Source organism: Anomaloglossus baeobatrachus, chromosome 3 (genome assembly GCF_048569485.1).
Source record: "Anomaloglossus baeobatrachus isolate aAnoBae1 chromosome 3, aAnoBae1.hap1, whole genome shotgun sequence".
Taxonomy (NCBI): Eukaryota; Metazoa; Chordata; class Amphibia; order Anura; family Aromobatidae; genus Anomaloglossus; species Anomaloglossus baeobatrachus.
In genome coordinates, this window is record NC_134355.1 from 253,348,055 (window position 1) to 253,362,590 (window position 14,536).

Sequence of the window (14,536 nt, forward strand, 5' to 3'; positions counted from 1 at the left end):
ACCGCATGCGGTTTGCTGCGGTTTTACCGCGGTATTATTCGCGGTATTGCCGTGGTTTTGCCGCGTGCGGGTTGGGATGTGCTTTATTGCATTCAATGCAATAAAGCACATTGAAGAAAAAAAAAAAAAGTCATTTAATTCTGAGAGTAGATAGACAGAAGAATAGATAGAGGGATAGATAGATAGACAGAGGGATAGATAGAGGGATAGATAGAGAGATAGATGACAGATCGCTGCATTTCCCACGGTCGGCAGTGAGTTCACATTACCGGCCGTGGGAAATGACCGGTAATTACCTCTGCTGCTTTCATTCAGCGCTGTGTGTCAGTCGCGGCTGGATGGAAGCAGCGCTGGACGTCGGACCTGGATTACGCCGGAGCTTTGTTTGGGGGGGTTAATAAAATGGTGAACGAGGCTTGTTTGTTTTATTTAAAATAAAGGATTTTTCGGTGTGTTTTTTTTCACTTTACTTACGGGTTGATCATGTCAGCTGTCACATAGACGCTGCCATGATCAAGCCTGGGGTTAATGGCGGTGGTCCCCCATCACCATTAACCCCTTGTATTACCTTGCCACCACTGCTACACGGTGGCAAGAAGAGCCGAGGACACGCCGGTATTGTCGCATATTGCATGCGACAGTGCCGGGGCAGCTGCGGCTGATATTCTCGGCTGCGGGAGGGGGAGTGAGGCGGGGGACATTACCCCTGCCCCTCTCCCTCCCTGAGAATACCGGGCCGCCGCTGTGTGCTTACCTCGGCTGGAAGGTAAATATGCAGCGGAGCCCACGTTCTTTTTTTTCTATATTTCCGTTTTCTTTCTATGTGTGTTCTATGTGTCTGTGTCTATGTGATGTCTGTGTCTGTGATGTCTGTGTGTGTGATGTGTGTGTTTACTCTCTGCACGGCTTCCTCTTCCTGTAATGACATCACTTCCCTGCAAAACCGCAAGCAAGTGATGCACATTACCGGAGGTAAACCGCAAAATACCGCAGGGAATAACGCAGGAAAACGCAGTGAACCGCACAGAATTTGCTGCCTGCGTTATTCCCTGCGGGATTTCTTGATTAACATTGAGTCAATGGAGTAAAATCCCGCAGCGCTGTGCGGAAAAGAAGTGACATGCACTTGTTTTTGCTGCGGGATTCCCGCAGCAAAACATGCAGCTGTCAAATTCCGCCCAGTGCGCACAGGATTTTTTTTCTCCATAGGATTTGCTGGTGATTCACTGCAGAGATGTTATGAACATTTTCTGCAGCGAAACATGCAGCAAATCCGCGGCAAAATCCGCGAAAAATCCGGTAAGTGCGCACATAGCCTTACACATTCTTGGTATAAACAGCTAGTCTTTGCCATCCGCTCTATTCATTGGCAGTTAATTTAACAGCCGGTAGTGGTTACATTATTGTCTTTCATTTACAAAGTCTACCTTCTCTCATTATCCAGGCAGGCTCTTTAATTGGTTTAAACCTTGCTCATGAGAGCTCTTAAGAGGGTGGTTTATTCTGCTAGGAATATGAACTATGAATTTAGAACGATAACAATGTTATTAAGGGAGGCATGATTGCAGTTCTTTCCCTCAGAAGGTATTCCTGCAAATATCGCCACCTATTTTTTGTCAATGGAAATATTTAGACCAGGTCAGGTGAAAATCTTCAGCTCTAAGGGTGGCTCAACTCTTCCGTCTGTAAATTGGAGCCAAAATAGAAGCAAAACATTACGAGAAGACCAAGAAAACCTCTTTGGTGTGGGAAAATCTGACATAGAGTCTCAAGACGACAATAATCTGAAGAACTGATGGCTTGAAATGCAGCATAATTGCACAAGGATAAGTCCCACTCAATCCGCACATGGATACCCAACGCAGAATCCATGAGAAGAAGGGAGACAGTCCTATTCATTTTATAACACAACTTCCACTGTAAACCCCCCGTCACATTTAACGACTTACCAGCGATCCCGAAAATGATGTGACCTGATAAGGATCGCTGGTAAGTCGCTGGAAGGTCGCTGGTGAGATGTCACACAGTCAGATCTTACCAATGACGCAGTAACAATCAGCGACCTGTATAACGATCTGGGCGGGCGTTGGGACCGTATTAGGAGATCGTTGGTAGGTGTCAAACACAGCGATGCGTCCTGCCCAGCAGGACATCACCTTTGAAGAAAATGGTCCCAACCATTCAGCAACAACTAGGGATCTCACAGCAGGGGCCTGATCGCTGGTAGGTGTCACACATAATGAGATCATTAGTGATCTCGTTAGCGATCTCGTTGTGTGTGATGGGGCCTTAAGAGCCTTTCCATCAAGCAGGCACATACAACTAAGCATGACCATTGATGCCATGGAGAGAGATAACTAGCCTTCTACAAAGAACAAACATTTACTTGTGTATATTTACTATGATGTTCCACCTAATGTTAAATATATATGAAGTCTCTGCACTATTTTTTACTACACTTTACTAATCACTGCCACCTCCAAGGAGATTTGTAAGGCTTTATGCCATAGGATAAACAGCTCTTATGTATGCCATTAGTTCAGCACACGGCATTAGTGAAACAGCTTTGCCCTTGTTCTAACATGCCAAACAGTGAACTCTTGAATTTCTTAGAAAGTGAGTAATGATAAGGTTTTAAGTTTCTCCTGATATTTTCTCAAGCGTATATCCATAGCACAACCTGGTGATGTCAACACAGGAGGTGTATATAAGAACATGACTATTAACCCCTTAAGGACGAAGCCAGTTTTGTACTTAATGACCAGGCCATTTTTTGCAATTCTGACCAGTGTCACTTTATGAGGTCATAACTCTGGAACGCTTCAACGGATCCCGGTGATTCTGACATTGTTTTTTCGTGACATATTGTACTTCATGATAGTTATAAATTTAGAACGATATTTTTTGCTTTTATTTGTGAAAAAATCGGAAATTTGATGAAAATTTTGAAAATTTTGCAATTTTCAAACTTTTAATTTTTATGCCCTTAACCCAGAGAGTTATGTCACACAAAACAGTTAATAAATAACATTTCCCACATGTCTACTTTACATTAGCGCAATTTCTGAAACAAAATGTTTTGGGGTTAGGAAGTTAGAAGGGGTCAAAGTTCATCAGCAATTTCCCATTTTTTCAACAAAATTCACAAAACCATTTTTTTAGGGACCACATCACATTTGAAGTGACTTTGAGAGGCCTAAGTGACAGAAAATACCTAAAAGTGACACCATTCTCAAAACAGCACGCCTCAAAGTACTCAAAACCACATCCAAGAAGTTTATTAACCCTTCAGGTGCTTCACAGGAACTAAAGCAAAGTGGAATGAAAAAAAGCAAAAAATAAAATTTTACCTAAAATGTTGCTCTACCCCAAATTTATTCACTTTTAGAAGAAATAACACAACAAAATGAACCCCAAAACTTGTTACCCACTTTCTTATGAACGCGCCAATACCCCACATGTGGTCAGAAACCTTTGTTTGGACAAATGGGAGGGCTCGGAACAGAAGGAGCAATATTTGAATTTTGGAAAGCAAATTTGGCTGAAATAGATTGCGGGCACCATGTTGCATTTACATGTCCGCCAAGGTACCTAAACAGCAGAAACCCCTTACAAGTGACACCATTTTGGAAACTAGACCCCTTAAGGCTTCTATCTAGGGGTATAGTGAGCATTTTGGATCCACAGGTACTTCACAGATTTTGATAACGTTACGTTGTCACATTGAAAATTTTCATTTTTTTCTCAAAAATGTTGCTTTAGCATCAATTTTTTCACTTTTTCAAGAGGTAATTCCAAAAATGTGACCCCAATGTTTGTTACCCACTTTTTTATGAGCGCGGTGATACCTCACTTGTGGTCTGAAACCTTTGTTTGGAGAAATGGGAGGGCTTGGAACGGAAGGAGCAATATTTGAATTTTGGAAAGGAAATTTGGCTGAAAAAGATTGCGGGCACCATGTCGCATTTGGAGGACCCCTAAGGTACGTAAACAGCAAAAAAACACCACAAGTGACCCCATATTGGAAACTAGGCCCCTCAAGGAATTTATCTTGATGTTTGGTGAGTACCCTGAACCCCCAGGTGCTTTACAGAAGTTTATAACGTTGAGCCATGAAAATAAAAAAATAAAATTTTACCACAAAATTGTTACTTCAACCAGGTAGCTTTTTTTTCACAAGGGTAACAGGAAAAAAATCACCATGAAATTTATTGCGCAATTTCTCCTGAGTTTGTTGATATCTTGTATGTGGTGGAAATCAACTGTTTGGGCACACTACAGGGCTCAGAAGAGAAGGAGTGCAATTTGACTGCAAAATTGGCTGGAATCAATAGCGGACGCCATGTTGCATTAGGAGAACCCCTGAGGTGCCTAAGCAGTGGAGGTCCCCCACAAGTGACCCCATTCTGGAAATAAGACCCCTCAAGGCTTTAATCTAGGTGTATATTGAGCATTTTGAATCCACGAATACTTCACAGAATTTGATAAGCTTAGGTTGCCATATTGAAATTTTCATTTTTTTCACAAAAATGTTGATTTAGCGACACATTTTTCACTTTTTCAAGAGGCAACAACAAAACGTGTACCCCACAGGTTGTTATCTAATTTCTTGTGAGCGCAGGGATACCACACATGTGGCCAAAAACCTTTGTTTGGATAAATGGGAGGGCTTGGAATGGAAGGAGCACCATTTGAATTTTGGAAAAGTTGAAGTAAATTGCGCGCACCATGTCACATTAGCAGGGCCCCTTGGGCACCTATACATCAGAAACCCCCCACAAGTGACCTCATTTTGGAAACTGGACCCCTCAAGGATTTTATTCAGGAGTATAGTAAACATTTTGAATCCACAGGTACTTCACAAAACTGTTGCTGTAGCAAAAAATTTCTCACTGTTAAGGGGGCTTTACACGCTGCGACATCGCTAATGCGGAGTCGTTAGGGTCACGGAATTGGTGACGCACATCCGGCCGCATTAGCGATGTTGCTGCGTGTGACACCGATGAGCGATTTTGCATCGTTGCAAAAACGTGCAAAATCGCTCATCGGTGACATGGGGGTCCATTCTCGATTATCGTTACTGCAGCAGTAACGATGTAGTTCGTCGCTCCTGCGGCAGCACACATCGCTATGTGTGACGCCGCAGGAACGAGGAAGCTCCCCTTACCTGCCTCCCGGCCGCTATGAGGAAGGAAGGAGGTGGGCGGGATGTTCCGGCCACTCATCTCCGCCCCTCCGCTTCTATTGGGCGGCCGCTCAGTGACGTCACTGTGACGCCACACGGACCGCCCCCTTAGAAAGGAGGCGGTTTGCCGGTCACAGCGACGTCGCCGGGCAGGTAAGTATGTGTGACGCATCTGCGCGATGTTGTGCGGCACGGGCAGCGATTGCCCGTGTCGCACAACAGATGGGGGCGGGTACCCACGCTAGCTATATCGGGACCGATATCGCAGCGTGTAAAGTAGCCTTTAGGCTATGTGGCCATGATCCAGCGACACGGCGTCTAGTACCCAGTGTCAGCCTCCTGCAGAAATGTGAGTGTTGTCCACGGGAGAACGCAGCTGCCCATGCCCACGATTTGGGTTCAGGCTGCTGTGGACTTTAGTTCTATTCTACCTGCAAAGAACACTCATCTCCGCAGCATAAATTGACATCCTGAGGCTCGGGAAGCTGCGCCACAGGTCGATTTATGCTGCGGAGAAAAGAAACACAGTGGGCACGGGATTTCTAAAAATCCTGCCACTGTGCTTCTACTGCACAACGCAGCGTTATGGACGCAGGGAAAACACTCTGCGCCCAAAATGTTGCAAACCCTGATTGTGGGCACACAGCCTAAAATGCTACAATGGATGAATGGATAGATGTCAAACATCCCACCCCCCTGCATATTCTAAGCTGGCGCCCTTTAGTGCCTTTCATGTGACACTAAAGGGTGCCTAGCCTTGTATTTAGCCCAAAAAAAAAAAAAAGAATTAAAATAAATGACGTGGGGTCCCCCCTATTTTTGATAGCCAGCTAGGGTAAAGCAGACAGCTGTAGCCTGCAAACCACAGCTGACAGCTTCATCTTGTCTGGTGATCAATTTGGAGGGCTCCCCAAGCTGTTTTTTTTTTTTTAATTATTTATAAATAAATAATTAAAAAAAAAAAACAAACGTGGGGTCCCCCCAAATTAGATCACCAGCCAAGGTGAAGCTGACAGCTGGGGTCTGGTATTCTCAGGATGGGAAGAGCCACGGTTATTGGACTCTTCCCAGCCTAAAAATAGCAGGCCGCAGCCGCCCCAGAAGTGGCGCATCCATTAGATGCGCCAATTCTGGCGCTTCGCCCCAGCTCATCCCGCGCCCTGGTGCGTTGGCTAACGGGGTAATGAATGGGGTTGATACCAGGTGTGTAATGTCACCTGGCATCAAGCCCAGCAATTAGTTATGTCACGGCGTCTATCAGATACCCGACATAACTAATTGACAGTAATAAAAAAAAAATTGACAACAAAAAAAAATTTATTTGAAAAAACACTCCCCCAAACATTCCCTGATTGACCAATTTATTGAAAAGAAAAAAAAAAATCCACAATAATCCATTTGGATGTCCCACGTCGCCTCTGGACCTTCTAGAATATGGGGGACACGTTCAGGGAACGTATCCCCCATTTTCTAGGAGGGCAGACCCTCCATTTGAGGAGAGTGGGTGCAAAGAATCTGCACCCACCCTCCCTGGGTCACAGCTGCAGAGTGCGAGCAGCCAGCGTCCTGAACACAGGAAGCTGACAGCTGCGCTCTGCTCATGTGACCGGAGTCTGCTGAGAAGGAGCCGGAGGAGGGGGCCGCGGGGGATCAGCGCTCCGACAGGTATGTATGACACCGGGGGACACCGGGGAACACCAGGGGGGGGGTAGGGGGGATCCCGGCAGGGCCTAAGGAGCAGGTTTCTGTCGTATGTGTTATGGCACATACGACAGAAACCATAGGAACAGTGGAAATGCGGCCGGCGCGCTGCTGTGCTCGCCGGTGCGCGCGGCCATCTTGGATTTTCGGGAGGGGGTTGGGGGTCGGGGGGGGCACTTTGGGGACACCGGGGGACCGGAGGGAACCGGGAAAAAGATTTATCTCCCATCTGGCATGTTTGAACATGCCAGATGGGAGATAAATCATTTTTTACCGGCGCGGTCATTTACTATAACTTGATGATCGGTATACGGTGTATACCGGTCATCAGGTGAGCGGGGACCGGAAAAACCGGCCCGAATCATGATCTCCAGGGTCTCAGCTACCCCCGGCAGCTGAGACCCCGGAAATTTTCTGACTCTGGGGGGCGCTAGACCCTTTTTTCCGACCGCCGTTAAAAAGCGGCGGATCGGAAAAAGTACCCTTATTTACCGCCGTTAAAAGGCGTATCGGCGGTCGTAAAGGGGTTAATATTATTTTTAGAGAAAACCTACTACAGTATTTATATAAAACTATACATACAATATCCTTTTCCTTGCAGAGTTGTTTTTTTTTACTTGTAGCCTAATGATCATGAACTATACAGAAATCATGTATAATATAAGCTACAAAATCTGACCAGCTCCTCCTAACAGAATGAAGCAAATCTGAACAGGTGCAAGTGCTGTGACTGCATGATATACATAAAATGACTGCAGCACATGGGCCCCGATTCATTGGCGCTTTTTAGTCACTTTTCATTCTTATGAGGAATTCCCTGACATTTCTCCAAATTCCCCACAACGGTTCATGAGTTTGGGGCCAAGTCAAAAATGGCTTCATCCCTGCCATTAACCATTTTTATGACTTTTTGAGAAAAAAAGTCAAATCTTTTTCAGAATGTCGAAAAAATTATGCGACTTTTGTGAGATTGTTATAATGTGGTAGTATTTAATAAAGGTACAAAATAACATGTGTATATAATACTGCACTTGACTTCTATGACTAACATCATTTATATGAGGTTGTTCTCTCCTCTTTGTATAAGTAATGTTCTAATCATAAAAATGTCTATATAGAAGCCTGTCTGTGGTAGTCAATGATGGTTTGGAAGCCAAGCCACAGCTCTTAGGTGACCATCAGGATATCATTAGGGAAGATCGTAAATGGAATATTTTTTATAATGCTGTATGTTACTGTCAATTTCTTTATTTATGAATGTCAAAATAAACCACAAAGGTAGAAGGAAGCCTGTTCCTGTCAGCAGCTGCCACATCGTAAACTCCGAGGGAAGGTAGAAGAAACTTTACTGGTTTTAATAGGAATAAATCAAAGTAAGGGATTGAAGAGCTGCATGAATGACCATGCTTTTCTTAGGGAGCCAAGTTCAGAAATGATGAAAAGGATCAAAGCAGAAGACTTGCATGTTCAACATTTCTACCTTGTAACTTCCACCACAAATCAAAGTCTATAAGGAGCAGGTCAACTTTAAATTCCAACCTCAACATATTCCTACTGGAAGTCACCTGGTCCAGAATCCCAAAACAAGCAGTCACACCCAGCTAAAGAATGATGGTCATTATGGGCTACACAAACACTGTCTAGAGTTGTTTTATTAGGTAAATTACTGGATCCTAAGTTAGGAGACATCATGTTCAGCTAGAAGAGACCACAGGACTCAGGTGCAAAATAAAGCTATACCTGACTCTTGTTTTCATTCGTTTCTGCCACTTTGGCAACATGAATGCCGTTTTCCTTTATTGTAGGATCGCTATGATGATGTTATAAAGTTTATGTCACATCCTCCGCTTTCTTGTTTACTACAATGACAAGGTAGACATACAGTATATCACAAAAGTGAGTACACCCCTCACATATTTGTAAATATTCTATTATATCTTTTCATAGGACAACACTGAAGATATGACACTTTGATAAAATGTATTGTAATTGTGCAATGTAGTCAGTGTACAGCTTGTATAAGTATTGTTTATGTAAAGCAACGATTTTTTTTTTCACAACCTTAGAGAATTCTTTGCCATGAGGTGCCATGTTGAACTTTCAGTGACCAATATGAGACAGTGTGTGAGCGATAATACCAATCCCCATTCACACCTGAGACCTTGTAACACTAATGAGTCACATGACACCGTGGAAGGAAAATGGCTAATTGGGCACAATTTGGCCATTTTCACTTTGGGGTGTACTCACTTTTGTTGCCAGCGGTTTAGACATTAATGGCTGTGTGTTGAGTTATATAGAGGGCACACCAAATTTACACTGTTATACAAGCTGTACACTGACTACTTTATTATAGCAAAGTGTCTTCTCTTCAGTGTTGTCCCATGATAAGATATAATAAAATAATTACAAAAATGTGAATGGTGTACTTACTTTTGTGATATACTGTATGTATTTGTTGCTATCAAATAGCTGGAATCAAAACCACAGTGGTGATAATTGCCCACATGACACCATGTTCACATTCACAAAACCACAATATAGATGTCATGTAGGAAGGTGCTAGAATGAATGTGACCCTATCAGACTGCTGCAAACACAGACATAAACACAGCACAATATCACAATATAAAAAGGCACATACAGATGACATCTGTGTTACACAATTCACCTAAAAGTACAAAACTCTAACTACAGGCTCAATCTAATCAGAGAATTCTTACAAATTAAATATTTTAAACAAATCCAAACATGACTATGGATCTCGCTAGTTTGTTACATTAAACCAGTGGTTGAAATAGAATTTACAACCATTAGTGTATGTATACAAGTTGTGAATAGCAAAAAGTTCTGAACTGTCCCATTCATCTGAAACAACCGCATTCAGATGAGTGAAACTAATTTTCAGTTGCAGCAATTTCTGCAAATAAATCTGCAGCTTCAGAATTTACCCTAATGAGGAAATACAGTTACATGTGTACATCTAAACTCCCCCATACACCTTAGATGAAAATGGTGGCCATCTTTCTCATACACAGGAGTGCTTATTCTGCCAACATCTCTGGTGGTGGCTTATCAAGGAGAACAAAAGGATTGTCAGTCAGAAATCAGACATCCCAGATTCTTAACGCCCTTGACCATCATTTGTTCGGGACCCCATACATATTAGACAGTCGGCCAAACCCATCAATATTAGCTTCTTCATCTGTTAGTCTAAAGTGTATGGGGGCTTAAGGGAAAGTACTACGTTACATAATATGAACATAAGCAATACCTGCTATGTACCTAATATTGCCTAAAAATTGATAGTGGTTGATTAGAGGCCATCAGCATCCAAGATTTTTCAGTATTTTATGAAGGTAATCACAAAGATAGATCAAAATTAATATGAAGGAAAAAGTGGAGTAGTTGTAAACAGCAACCAATGAGGCTGCTAATATTAATATGAAGGGCCTTTAAAAAAAGAAAAGTAGAATCTGATTGGTTTCTGATGCCGAATACACATTTTTTGCGGCATCTTTGATACCTCTTTCCGCAGTCTCCTGCAATGCTCACTGTACTTAAGCACCAATACAATAAAGTAAAACAAAACAAATACTATACCTTCTACTGTATGCCTTCTGAGAGGGGCTAATTCTTAAGTAGACAAACTGTATCCTCTTGGTTTTCTGTTCACAAAAGTAAGTTGTCATCTATAAAGATAAAAAGTGAAATGTAATATAAATAAAGCCTTAACAAGGATGTATCACCACTTATGACATGCCTTTTTCAGCAAATACCATACTTGCATTTCCTAGGAAGTCCCAATTCTGAAGCATCACTTGGTGGTATATAGTTCATTTGCTATTCTTCCTTGAAATGTATGAATAAATTGACAACTAGGTGTTACCTTTCCTTTTGTTAAAGGGATGTGTCCCTACATTGTCTGATATAGACAGCAACCAACTAGTAACAACCAATTGTCCGTTTATTTCTACATTTCAAGGAGGAATAACAGATAAAAAGATACTTTGCAAAGCATTCCCCACCTGATACTCTGGGCTTCTTACATACAGTGTTACTTCCCTGCAGTTTATCCTTCTTTCCTTTCTTCAACCTCCATTTTAATTCCTATATCTCATCCTGTCATTTATTTGCCTATGTTCTGTGATGCACTCCCTCCCCGTATATCTCCGAACTAATCTCCCACTACATTCCAACACGTCACCTCCGGTCCTCCCAAGATCTCCTTCTCTCCTCCTCTCTCATTCGCTCCTCACGCAACCGACTCCAAGACTTCTCCCGAGCATCCCCAGTCTTCTGGAACTCGCTTTCTCAACACGTCAGACTATCTGCTACCCTTGCAAGCTTCAAACGGAACTGAAAACCCATCTGTTCAGAAATGCCTATAATCTACAATGACCTCACTGATTCACTATCGTGCGGAGCCGCCGCCCGATCACCGAGCCGGGCTGCCGCCCGACCACCGAGTGGAGCTGCCGCCCGACCACCGAGCGGAGCTGCCGCCCGACCAATCTACACCCCACCTACTGTCTCCTCCCCAAAATCCTATAGATTGTAAGTCCGCAAGGGTAGGGCCCTCTTCCCTCTGTACTAGTCTGTCTACTGTAACTTGTGTATGTATTCTGTATGTAACCCCTTCTCATGTATAACACCATGGAATTAATGGTGCTCTATAAATAAATAAATAATAATAATAATAATAATAATAATAATGCACAGCATCATATGACCAGCTAGTACCTGTACCATCTTCTGGCAGGATATTATGATTATCCTTCCCTCTATATTCCATAAATTTTGTTATTATATAACAAGTATACAGCCAAGGAGACTGAACTGTGATCCCCTACATTATAAATGTATTACAAGAGCTAAGCAGTCATCATTAACTGCGATAGCTGTTCCTTACACCCCTCCCCCCATCATGGAGAACCTTACTGGTGCAGTCCATGCAATGTCATCATACAGTAATTCTGATGAAGGCCATGATGACCCCTATAGAGAACATAAAGCCATGTAATTCTCTGGGGTCACCATAAGATCACATAGCATAAATGAAGAGAAGTACACCACAAAATTTACAGATAGAATAAGAACAACTAAATAAGGCTGCTTTCACACTACGTTTTTTTAGCATGCGTCATGAACGTTTTTTTGCTACAAAAGTGGATCCTGTTTTTGCAAAGAAAAATGCATGCAAATGCATGTGTTATTTTGCAGGATCCTGTCACTTTAAGTTTATGGGCGGGCATTGGTGTCATGTGATCGGGAGTGAGGGGAACTGAACGTGAAAGACTGGGAGCCGACATCTGACAGCTGCAGAGGCTCGTAACCAAGGTAAACATCGGGTAACTTGCTTGGATACCCGACATTTACCGTGGTTACGAGCGTCTGCAGCTGCTAGGAGCAGGGCTGCCTGCTCCCTGTACACGTAACCAAGGTAAACATCGGGTAACTAAGCCCGCGGTTACCCGATATTTACCTTGGTTACGAGCGTCCTCTGCTCTCAGGCGGGAGAGAGAGGAGAGAGAGGGAGGGGGGAGAGGGAGGGGGAGAGAGAGACTGATCACGCGAGGCTGGTTTCTGGGCATGCTCAGTAGAGCAAGCAGGATCCTGTCTATCAGCTTGCCAGTGTTCACATACGTTTGCATGCAGTATAGTCAGGATCCAGCAATTTGCAGTATTTGGATGCAGCTCAAAAACGCCACAAGTAGCGTTTTTGAAAAAAGTTAAAAAACTGCAACTCGCTGGATCCTCACTATAACGCACGCAAACGCAGGTGAACGCATGTTGACGTGAGTCCATTGCAAATGCATTGAAATGAAAACGCATTTGCACTGGATCCGTTTTTGCGTTAAAAAACGTTCATGACGGATGTTAAAAAAACGTAGTGTGAAAGCAGCCTTAGGACCAGTGACAGTAGTGACCAATAATAACCATAAAACAGTACAAATATTAACATTGCCCTAAAATTTGAATGGCCATGGGCACTGTACTGCACATCACTACTAGGAAAGGAACAAAAATCCAGGGGGAAGAGAATGTTATATGTCATGACCTGTAATGTAAGAGACCTTGAACATAATCCTTTGATGAGGAGCAATAGTACGTAGGATTCTTCTATCCTGCACTACATTTTGCAATAGATTCTTAGGATGTTTTTTCGGATTTCATGAGGCAACATCTGTGGGTCTTTTACTGCCTCACTATCCTTAATAATAATATCCTGCCACTGGAATTGCAATTCCAGCTATGAGAGTGCCTACTCCGAAGTGCCAAGCTGGAAGTAAAACAATATTTTGAGGGTTGGTCCGAACCCATAATACTTAACATATGTCTTGTTATCGAAAATGAAAACAAGCAGACATTGATAATGTTTCACTAACCAGTACATGTAAACAGCGCTCCAAATCGGCATTTTAACATATAAGAAAACATATGCTTTGGCTGTAGACCCATACTCCCTTTGAAACATCACAAGACTTTCCAGGAAACTCATCTGGATTCAGTCTATGCAGGACATTTCAGAAGTTTGGAATTATTACGAGGGATTCGTTTTTATCTTTACAATCCCAAAATGCCGGGAGATTCCTCCATTTTTTGTGCACTTTAGCTCTCCCCAGGCGGTCTGAAGAGTTCAATGAAAACAGCCTTAATACACATTCCAAATGTCTCGAACGCAGTCTTTTCCAATCTTATCTAGAGAATGTGCAGATTTCTAGCAAATTGCTGCAATGGGGCCTGATGTTGTAATCCATCCCTTTTAGGAGCCGGCCAGAAAGCTAAAACATGGCTTGTTTTTCCTAGTTATGGTTTCCCTTTGTAAATAGCAAAATATTAATTTTCCTTTCATATTGCCAAAATCTTACTGCATATAAGGAAACGTTTAGGAAGATCTATAATGCATTATTAGCACTGATTGTTAAAGGGAACCTGTCAAGTGGAAAAATGCTATTACCCTGCAGATATGGGGTAAATCTGCAGGTTAATTTCATTCTGAACCTACCCTGCGCTTGCACATTAAACCGTACTGTCAGGAGGAAATTAATTTTAATCCTCCCGGCAGCATTCAGGTTTCAATCATGGGGACAGCGCTGGCGCGGGTTCAGTCACTGCTCTGTATACGGAGAACAGCGGCTGTAGTCATGCCCTCTGCACTGACTGACAGCTTCCTCTACTGCAGAGCAGATGTCAGTCAGTGCAGGGGCAGCTACAGCCGCAGAGTGGTGACTGAACCCGCACCAGCGCCACCCCATGACTGAAACCAGATCACTGCCGGGAGGATTAAAGTTCATTTCCTCCTGGTAACAGGGTTTAATATGCAGGCACCAGGCAGGTTCAGAATGCTATTATATTGCAGATTAAGCCCATATCTGCTGGTTAATAGCATTTTTCCACATGACACGTTCCTTTTAAATGAAATATACACATCATTGAAAAGCTTAGTTCTGACAGTATATTTGGTGTGCACTCAAGATCGTCTTCAGATCTGTATGCCGAACCCTATATCTCAGACATATGTACCTGTATACTATTTAGTTGTGGAGGTTACCCTTAACTCATATAGTAAAAACATATCAAGAAATTGGCTTCACTAGCACAGAGTAAGAAAAAAGTATATATTTTATTAAATATAAACATGATTAA

General features: G+C 42.8%; 1 protein-coding gene across 3 annotated transcripts in view; it reads right to left on the bottom strand.

Moving 5' to 3' along the window:
• Window positions 1-14,536, bottom strand: part of HIVEP2 (HIVEP zinc finger 2) — a 304,455-nt gene that overhangs the window by 108,756 nt on the left and 181,163 nt on the right. For all 3 annotated transcript variants that reach the window (XM_075339798.1, XM_075339799.1, XM_075339800.1), the window contains one exon: window positions 10,490-10,578. The gene's annotated coding sequence lies outside the window, so the exon portion shown is untranslated. The remainder of the gene's footprint in view (window positions 1-10,489; window positions 10,579-14,536) is intronic.